The sequence below is a fragment of the Octopus sinensis genome, linkage group LG3 (genome assembly GCF_006345805.1).
Source record: "Octopus sinensis linkage group LG3, ASM634580v1, whole genome shotgun sequence".
NCBI lineage: Eukaryota > Metazoa > Mollusca > Cephalopoda > Octopoda > Octopodidae > Octopus > Octopus sinensis.
In genome coordinates this window covers 11,986,760-11,995,366 of record NC_042999.1, presented here as the reverse complement: position 1 = coordinate 11,995,366, position 8,607 = coordinate 11,986,760, and the positions used below count along the sequence as shown (strand labels likewise).

The 8,607-nt window shown below is 35.4% G+C and overlaps 1 long non-coding RNA gene across 1 annotated transcript; it reads right to left on the bottom strand.

Moving 5' to 3' along the window:
• Positions 1-684: 684 nt before the first annotated feature.
• Positions 685-8,248, bottom strand: LOC118762712. The gene is made up of 3 exons (XR_004998464.1): positions 8,238-8,248; positions 2,120-2,122; positions 685-789 (listed from the first exon to the last, which is right to left on the bottom strand). It is a non-coding gene; the product is annotated as an uncharacterized LOC118762712 (long non-coding RNA).
• Positions 8,249-8,607: the final 359 nt, after the last annotated feature.

Below are 8,607 nucleotides of genomic sequence, written 5' to 3'. Positions count from 1 at the left end.
TCTTATCGCAAAATTGCGGAAGAATTTAATCTTCGACACCCTTATAGGCAACCTATTTATTTTACTGCCGTCGGGAAATTGATCAGGAAATTTAAAGAAACAGGCAGTGTTTTGGATAAACCCCGTTCGGAGCGACCAAAAACTTCAGATGAAACGAAAGAGGCTGTCAAGGCTAAAGTTTCTGCTAGCCCAAAGAAATCCCTTCGTCGGGCATCCACGGTGTTAGGTGTTCCAAAACCAACCATCCACAAAATGCTGATTGAGGAAAAGTTTCAGATATTGCATCACTTAAATGAAGACGATCCTGATAGACGAATGTAGACGTGCGAATGGTTTTCAGATAAATTGGATGAAAATATCAATTTTACGAAAAACTTTGTGTTGCTCAGTGACAAAGTTACGTTTTATGTAAATGGTGAGGTCAACAGACAGAATCTTCTATACTGGTCTCGAGGTAATCCACATTGGATGGATCTATCCAAACAGCAAGGCAGCAAAAAGGTGATGGTGTGGTGTGGTTTTTTGGAAAGCTCATGTTCTAGGACCCTTCTTCATTGAACATGTAACGGATGAAACTTATGCAAATATATTGAGAGACAAATTAATATCTTAAATTGAGCGCCTAGGCGAGGGCCTTCCGAATTGGTTTCAGCAGGATGGGGCCCCTACTAATTTTGCCACAACTGTTAGAGATTGGCTTAATGACACTTTTCCTCACTAGATTGGAAGAAGGGGTCATATGGAATGGTCCCCTCGTTCACCAGACCTTTCTCCCCTTGATTTCTTTTTCTGGGGTATGTTGAAAGAGAAAGTTTACTCAATAAAGATTACAGATTTAAAACACATGAGAGAACGCATTTCCAGTCAGTGTGCTTAAATTGATGGCAATGTAGACTTATTTAATCAAGTTCACCTGAATTTTGCAAGGCGCATCAAGTTATGCATTGAAAATGATGGAAATCACTTTGAAAATATTATTTATTAACATTATAATTAAATAAAATTGTTTTGTTTTAAAAGTATGTGTTAATCCCCATGTACGCAGACTTTGTGGACACCGTCTACTATTTTGTAAAACAATATTTAATTAGTTTAAACGTACATTCTGTCCTCACTAATTATAGATCTATTTCTAAATGTAATTCTTTTTCTTCTCGTTCAGCTTATAACTATAAGATGCATTCTTGTCTGTCTCTTGACAAAGCTTTCTTTCTCCAGCGTTCACCTCTTCACCTAGTTAGGGTTAAACAGCCCTTACTGAATGTTTTCACTGTCCTGTTTTTGTTAGCAGCTTTGACGTTCCACGTATCTCAAATTTTATTTAATTTGCTTTCGGGGAGCAATTGCTTTGACGATGACGCATCTTGTTGCAATGCTCGCAATGCGGAGTAGGTAAAACTGCCAACAACTGAGGAAGGGTTGTTTTTTTTATGCTGCCATCGCGCTATAGTTCTCTATATATAATTGAAATTCTTTCTTTCCTCTCCTTCAGAAGTCAAGTCAAGTCAAGTCGTCTGTAATAGTGACACTAATGCCATAGCGTCGACTGTGGGCCGGTGGCTGTGGACAGTCGCCTCAATGTCGTCCAGAGCGGGCTCTGGTCGCCATAGCGTTGACTGTGGGCTCTCTGGATTTCTCCTGAAGTTGGCGTATGGAGAATATCATGTCAATAGTTGATCTGCTTCTTCTAAAGCCACACTGCGATTTTGGATAAATTCGAGAAGCAAGCAGTTGTAGCCTGGACAGGATAATGTGAGCAAAGGCTTTTCCAACAGTGCTTAGAAGAGACATTCCACGGTAATTGTTACAATCCCCACGGTCACCTTTGTTTTTGTAAAACGTAATGATGTTAGCATCCCGCATATCCTGAGGGACTGTACCCTCTTCCCAGCAATGACACAGAAGCTCATGAAGGTGCCGGAGCAGGATGGTATTTCCGTGTTCTTCGAGTGACTTTGTAGAAGAATCACTCTTGTATTGCATCAGAGCAGCACGCTTTGCTTCGATAACTGTTTCCAGCTCTGAGAGCCCAGCATAGAAACAATCTGGGTTTTACCTTTCTCTCATGCCGAAAGTATCTATTGATGCGGTATACAAAGCTTCCCTGATATAATTCCACCTACTTTCAGCAGAGGAGTTTGGGCAGCTACTGAGGGCAACCTTGATAGAAACAGCAAAACATTGTCGCAGTGTAGGGTCCGAGGTTCTGGCAGTGTTAATGCGTGATCGGCCCATTTTCTTGGAGTGATGGACTTTTTTAGGCAGAATCCTCACCCTGCTTCTTATTAGTGAATGATCTGTGTCACAATCCGCGCTGTGGTAACTACGAGTCAGTTGAACAGAATTCAGAAAGGATGTTTGTGTAATGATGAGATCCAGCTGATGCCAGTGGTGAGATCTTGGATGTCTCCAAGATGCCTTGTGAGATGTCTTGTTGGCAAAGAATGTGTTAGTGATGCACAGGTAATGGTATATGCAAAATTCAAGTAGTCTCTGACCATTGTCATTTATGTTGCCAATACCAAAACACATACACTTACATATATATATACATATATATACGATTGATTTGTTTCAGTTCCTGTCCACGAAATCCATATATATATATATATATATATATATATATATATATATATATATATATATATATATATATATATATATATTATATATATATATATATATATATATTATATGTAGAAAAATACAAACTGGGACAAGAACATAAAACATTTAGAAGACGATACAAAAAACACGGACGGGACATTCGAAGCCTTCAATCTTCAGTCAAGAACCGGATCATCGTAGCAATTTCGGCTGATTAATCTTGAGATCGCTCCGATCCGGCCAGCCCCAAGGAAAAACTAAGCTACGAGCATTAGAAAAACTAAGCTACGAGCATTATTCGATCCTTCTTCCAAGAGATCTAATGCTCGTAGCTTAGTTTTTCCTTGGGGCTGGCCGGATCGGAGCGATCTCAAGATTAATCAGCCGAAATTGCTACGATGATCCGGTTCTTGACTGAAGATTGAAGGCTTCAAATGTCCCGTCCGTGTTTTTTGTATCGTCTTCTAAATGTTCTACGTTCTTGTCCTAGTTTGTATTTTTCTACATATAATAATAATATATATAGCGGCGTCCGTGCCCTCGTTGGCACTTATATATATATATTTAAAAAAGGAGATGTGGAACACGAGTTGTGATATATATAAAAAGGAAATGAAGAAAATGCTGACAAAATAATTTAAGTAAGGGAGAGTGTATTTAATTAGGTGAAAGTTCTTTTTACCGGTTGCGCATTTGTTATGCTTATCAAAAGGTATTTTTTAAAGAGAGATAGAGTTCCTTTCTGATAGATTTTTCTATCAGAAAGGAACTCTATCTCACTCAAAATATCTTTTGATAAGCATAACAAATGCGCAACCGGTAAAAAGAACTTTCACCTAATTAAATACACTCTCCCTTACTTAAATTATTTTGTCAGCATTTTCTTCATTTCCTTTATATATATATATATATGTGTGTGTATATGTATACACACACACACACAAAGATAAATTGATATATACAACAGTGTGCAAACAAAAATATGAGACACTGCGTAGTGCTTTTTAAAATTTTGATAAGCCTGGTACTTATTCTATTAGTTTCTTCTTGTGAAACCAGTAAGTTATGGGGATGTAAATAAACGAACACCAGTTGTGAAGCAGTGATGAGGGAGAAGCACAAAGACACACACATAGATTTACATATATATATACATATACATACAATTGATTTCTTTCAGTTTCTGTTTACAAAATCCACTGACAAGGTTTTGGTTGGTCTGAGGCTATAGCAGAAGACACATGCCAAGTTACCACACAGTGGGACTGAACCGAGGACCATGTGTTTTGGAACCAAGTTTGTTACCACACAGCCACACCTGCACCTATGTATGTGTGTGGGTGGTGGGTGGGGTGGATCGGTGTGTGTGTATGGGTGTATATGTGCATGCATGCATATGTGTATATATATATGTGTACATATTACATGTACATCTATATATACATCCATATACATACAATAGAGAGATGCTTTTGTTTCACTTTTAACACGTAAGACTGAAATAGTGAAGATGTGATATTACTGTGGGCTCGCCCTAGGCAAGAAGTTAAACATTCTTTTTGCCCATGACACTACATGGACCCTAAGTAAGGCATGTGTAAAATTTGAATGAAATTGGTTGTGTAGTTCTCAAGTTTTAGGGAAACAGACAGACACACATTCTCAGTTTTATATATATACTAGCATTATGACCCGTCGTTGCCGGGTCATAGTGCTAGTGCATGTATATATGTGTACATATTACATGTACATCTATATATACATCTACACATAAAATACAAAATACAAAGTTATATCTTGATATCGCTAGTGATAACAATACTCAAAATATATAACAGATTGGAATTGTAAGCCCGTCTCTTGTAATTTCGATCAATTGTATCTTGTCATCCCTCTTGTATAGAAGTGTGGCTACAATCCAGCCTACCTCTACTTCTGGGGGGTGGGGGCATTTAAAATTTTTTTCCGGGACGTCCTACGTCCCAGATATAAAAGTAAAAATAAAATATTTCCACTTTGCAAGTTCGAGTCGAGTACTCCCTTGCACGCTCCGTTAACTCGAACCTTGCTTCTATTGTGGCGAATTTACCGCCTCTGGTTAGATATCTTTCATAGTCGCACCAAGACACTTTTCGATGGTGCTTTCCTCCAGGTGCTCAAATCTTTTTTCTCTACATTGTATACTTTATAGACAGTAGTCTTTTCTTTAATTTAATTTTTTATTATCCATCTGGACTATTCCATTTCTGCACGCTAATTTTATTTTTAATTTATTCCCAATCATGTGAAACCACTTATTCAAGTTCAAGTCATTGATGTAATTTTATACCAATTGCTATTTTTACTTTTGTTATGTTACGATTATATCATACTTTAGTTTGATTTTAATTATTACTTACTACATATAATTCAATTGTTATTATTATTTTTATTGTAAAAGTGAAAGCATCTGACATAAAATAGAGAAATGTTTTTGTTTCACTTTTAACACATAATACTGAAATAGTGGAGAAGATATGATATTGCTATGGGTTCGCTCTAGGCAAGAAGTTGAACATTTTTTTTGCCCATGAAACTACATGGACCCTAAGTAAGGCATGTGTAAAATTTGAATGAAATTGGTTGTGTAGTTCTCAAGTTTTAGGGAAATACACAGACAGACACACATTCTCAGTTTTATATATATATATAAATATATAAATATACACATACATATAGGTACAATATAAATATATAAATATACACATACATATAGGTACATACCTACATCTATATGTATACATACATGCATATATGGGTACAAGACATCAAAAAAACGTAGAACACAATGAGAAACGAAAACATGGAAACGAACTATTTTCAAACAACGAAATAACAGAGTACAAGACATACAACACAACTTCTTCAGTTGTCCCAGTTTCGTCTATTCCGCGTTATGACGGTAAGGACAAGACGCGGCTTCGTTGAAGCAGTCCTTCCCGCAAAGCAAATTAAATAAAATTTGGGATTTTTTGCGGGGGGTAAAAGTGGTAAATATATAATATATATATATATATATATATATATATATATATATATATATATAATATATATATATATATATATATATATATATATATATATATTATATATATATTATATTATATATATATATATTATATATATATATATATATATATATATATATATATAATATATATATATTATATATATATTATATATATATATATAATATATATATATTATATATATATAATATATATATATAATATTATATATATATATATATATATATATATATATATATATATATATATATATATATAATATATATATATATATATATATATATGTGAGGGCGCGTGGCTTAGTGGTTAGGGCATTCGGCTCATGATCGTAAGGTTGTGAGTTCGATTCCCGGCGACGCGTTGTGTCCTTGAGCAAGACACTTTATTTCACGTTGCTCCAGTCACTCAGCTGGCAAAAATGAGTTGTACTTGTATTTCAAAGGGTCAGCCTTGTCACTCTCTGTGTCACGCTGATTATCCCCGAGAACTACGTTAAGGGTACACGTGTCTGTGGAATGCTCAGCCATTTGCACGTTAATTTCACGAGCAAGCTGTTCCGTTGATCGTCGTCGTAACCGGCGGAGTCTTTATATATATATATATATATATATGTAATATTTTATAAATATATATATATATGTAATATTTTATAAATATATATTTATATAAACATTCACACACACTTAGAAAGTTGCTTATTATGGCCGGTTATACTTACATACATACATACATACATACAACATACATACATACATACAGAGGAGAGAGAGAGAGAGAGAGACACACACACACACCACACACACATACACACGCGCGCACACACGTGTGTATGTGTATGTATGTATATGTAAGTATATCTAAGTATGTATTTATGTACGTATATATGATTAATTGAATAATATATTCAGATTCTTTTCTATTGAAGTTCTCTATAGGACATAACCAAAGATTTTAACTACCACTGTGTTCGTAAATTAAATTTAATTCTATTGTTTTACAGTTGAGGCAGTCTTGTCGTTGGCCACGTAAGCACGACTCTCCCCATCAAACTCTATTAATTATTCTTTGTTTGCAGGCTTAGATTTTGCTTTAATCCAATCCTATTTTTCTACTCTTTGCGACGTTTTATGGTGCTTTTATTTCAATTTTGCTTTTTCTAATTTCCAGAAACGCTTCTCCCAACGGTGACATAATTTAATGATAATAACGTCAGTCCTCTCTTTACTTTGTAGGGGGGGGGGACCCACCGTTCGTGTTGACTCTATAATCAAGAAGATGAATCGACGTCTGTTTCGACTTTTCATTGAATTTATGCTAAGATGATAACCATTCCGCAGATTTTATGTACCTTAACGTAATTCTCAGGAGGAAATGGAGGCGCAATGTGACAAGGCTTGTGGAATTTGATAATTACAAGTAAAATATATTCGACGGGCTTCCATACAGTCTCCGTGTACCGGATTTCCCCAAAATACCACGCAGTGGGATCGAAACTAGAACCTTGTGATTGCAAAGCAAACATCTCCATCGTACACTTTGCCATCATAATGTCCCCTTGAAAGACTAGATTACCAAATCGTTAGAGCATGGAACAAAACTCCCTACTATATGTATGAAATAGTCGAAAATTCCCTTCTTTCTTCATTATACAATTTCGCCGTAGACATTGAAAGAGGGGTTAACTGGACAAATCTGTTTCTGCTTTATCATACCGTCATCAGCAATCGATTGCCCTACATTTAAAACCACTGTTGTTACGCTTGTAATTATATCAGGCAGACTGATTTCAATACAAGACACATTGTCGGCTGTTCTGTTATGTAAACGTTGACGTGTCTGTGGTAGCTGTCTATGACCGTCTCGTGTATCTAGTAAATTTAATTAATTTTTACTTATTTAATTTAAGAGCATAGTGATGGTTCAGATCTTTAGGTGCAACCTATAGTAAATTTTAGTATGGGAAATAATAAGTACTGCTCCCAAACCAGTCATATTCGTTTGTCTTTAAATAACTATTAATTTCAACGACCACATGTAAATGATCAAACTTTCAGTGACCACTTCTCCATGATGGACGTAAATGAAGCGAAATCCTAGGAAAAGCCCATTTGTCAGACGCTTCTCAAAAGGTCTATGACAGAGAAAAAAAAGATATCAAAAGATATTATAGATTGTGGTCAGAGGAGTACTAGATCTAGATTTCAGTCTGCCAAGTCTACAGGTAAACCCGGCACTAGCATTTCTTATGAAAATTACCAGCTTCATAGTTTCGATCAATGTATTCTTTACTGTTTTCTATTATTACACTGTGGCCATACTGGGGCTTCACCTTCAAGGATACCTAGAATTATACTGACAATCTTTACTTTACCGACCCCGATGAAAGGCAAAGGGAGCCTGTGCAGAATTTGAAATCAGAACGTAAAGTTTTATGAGCAAATACCGCACAGCATCTTATACTATTGTCTTAGTGATTTTCCACCCCACCCCCGTTCGTTACCACATGTGATAACATGTTGTCACATGTGGTAACGAACTGCTTTTATAAGTTGTCTGTCTTACATCAATGACTGTCTGTCGGATGTTTTCTTCTAAATGTACTTTAAACAACAACATTATCAGGCAATAATAATAGCAGAATTGTTTCCTGTCCTAAAGTTTATTTTTCAACCATTTAATCTCAAGACATAGATCTCTAAACTTTAATTCTTTCAAGTCCTTTGGATCCCTCAACAAAACTCTGTCCAGTATTAAAAATAAAAAATAAAATTCCCCCCAGAATAAACAAATAAATAAATAGAAAAAAAAAACGAAAGCAAGCCATAGAGATAAGATCATAAATTGGAGCAAAGAAATAAAAAAAAATGTGCTGGCAGATGGGTGGTTAGTCATATATTAAAGAATTTCCTTCGGGGTTTATAAAAGAATTTAA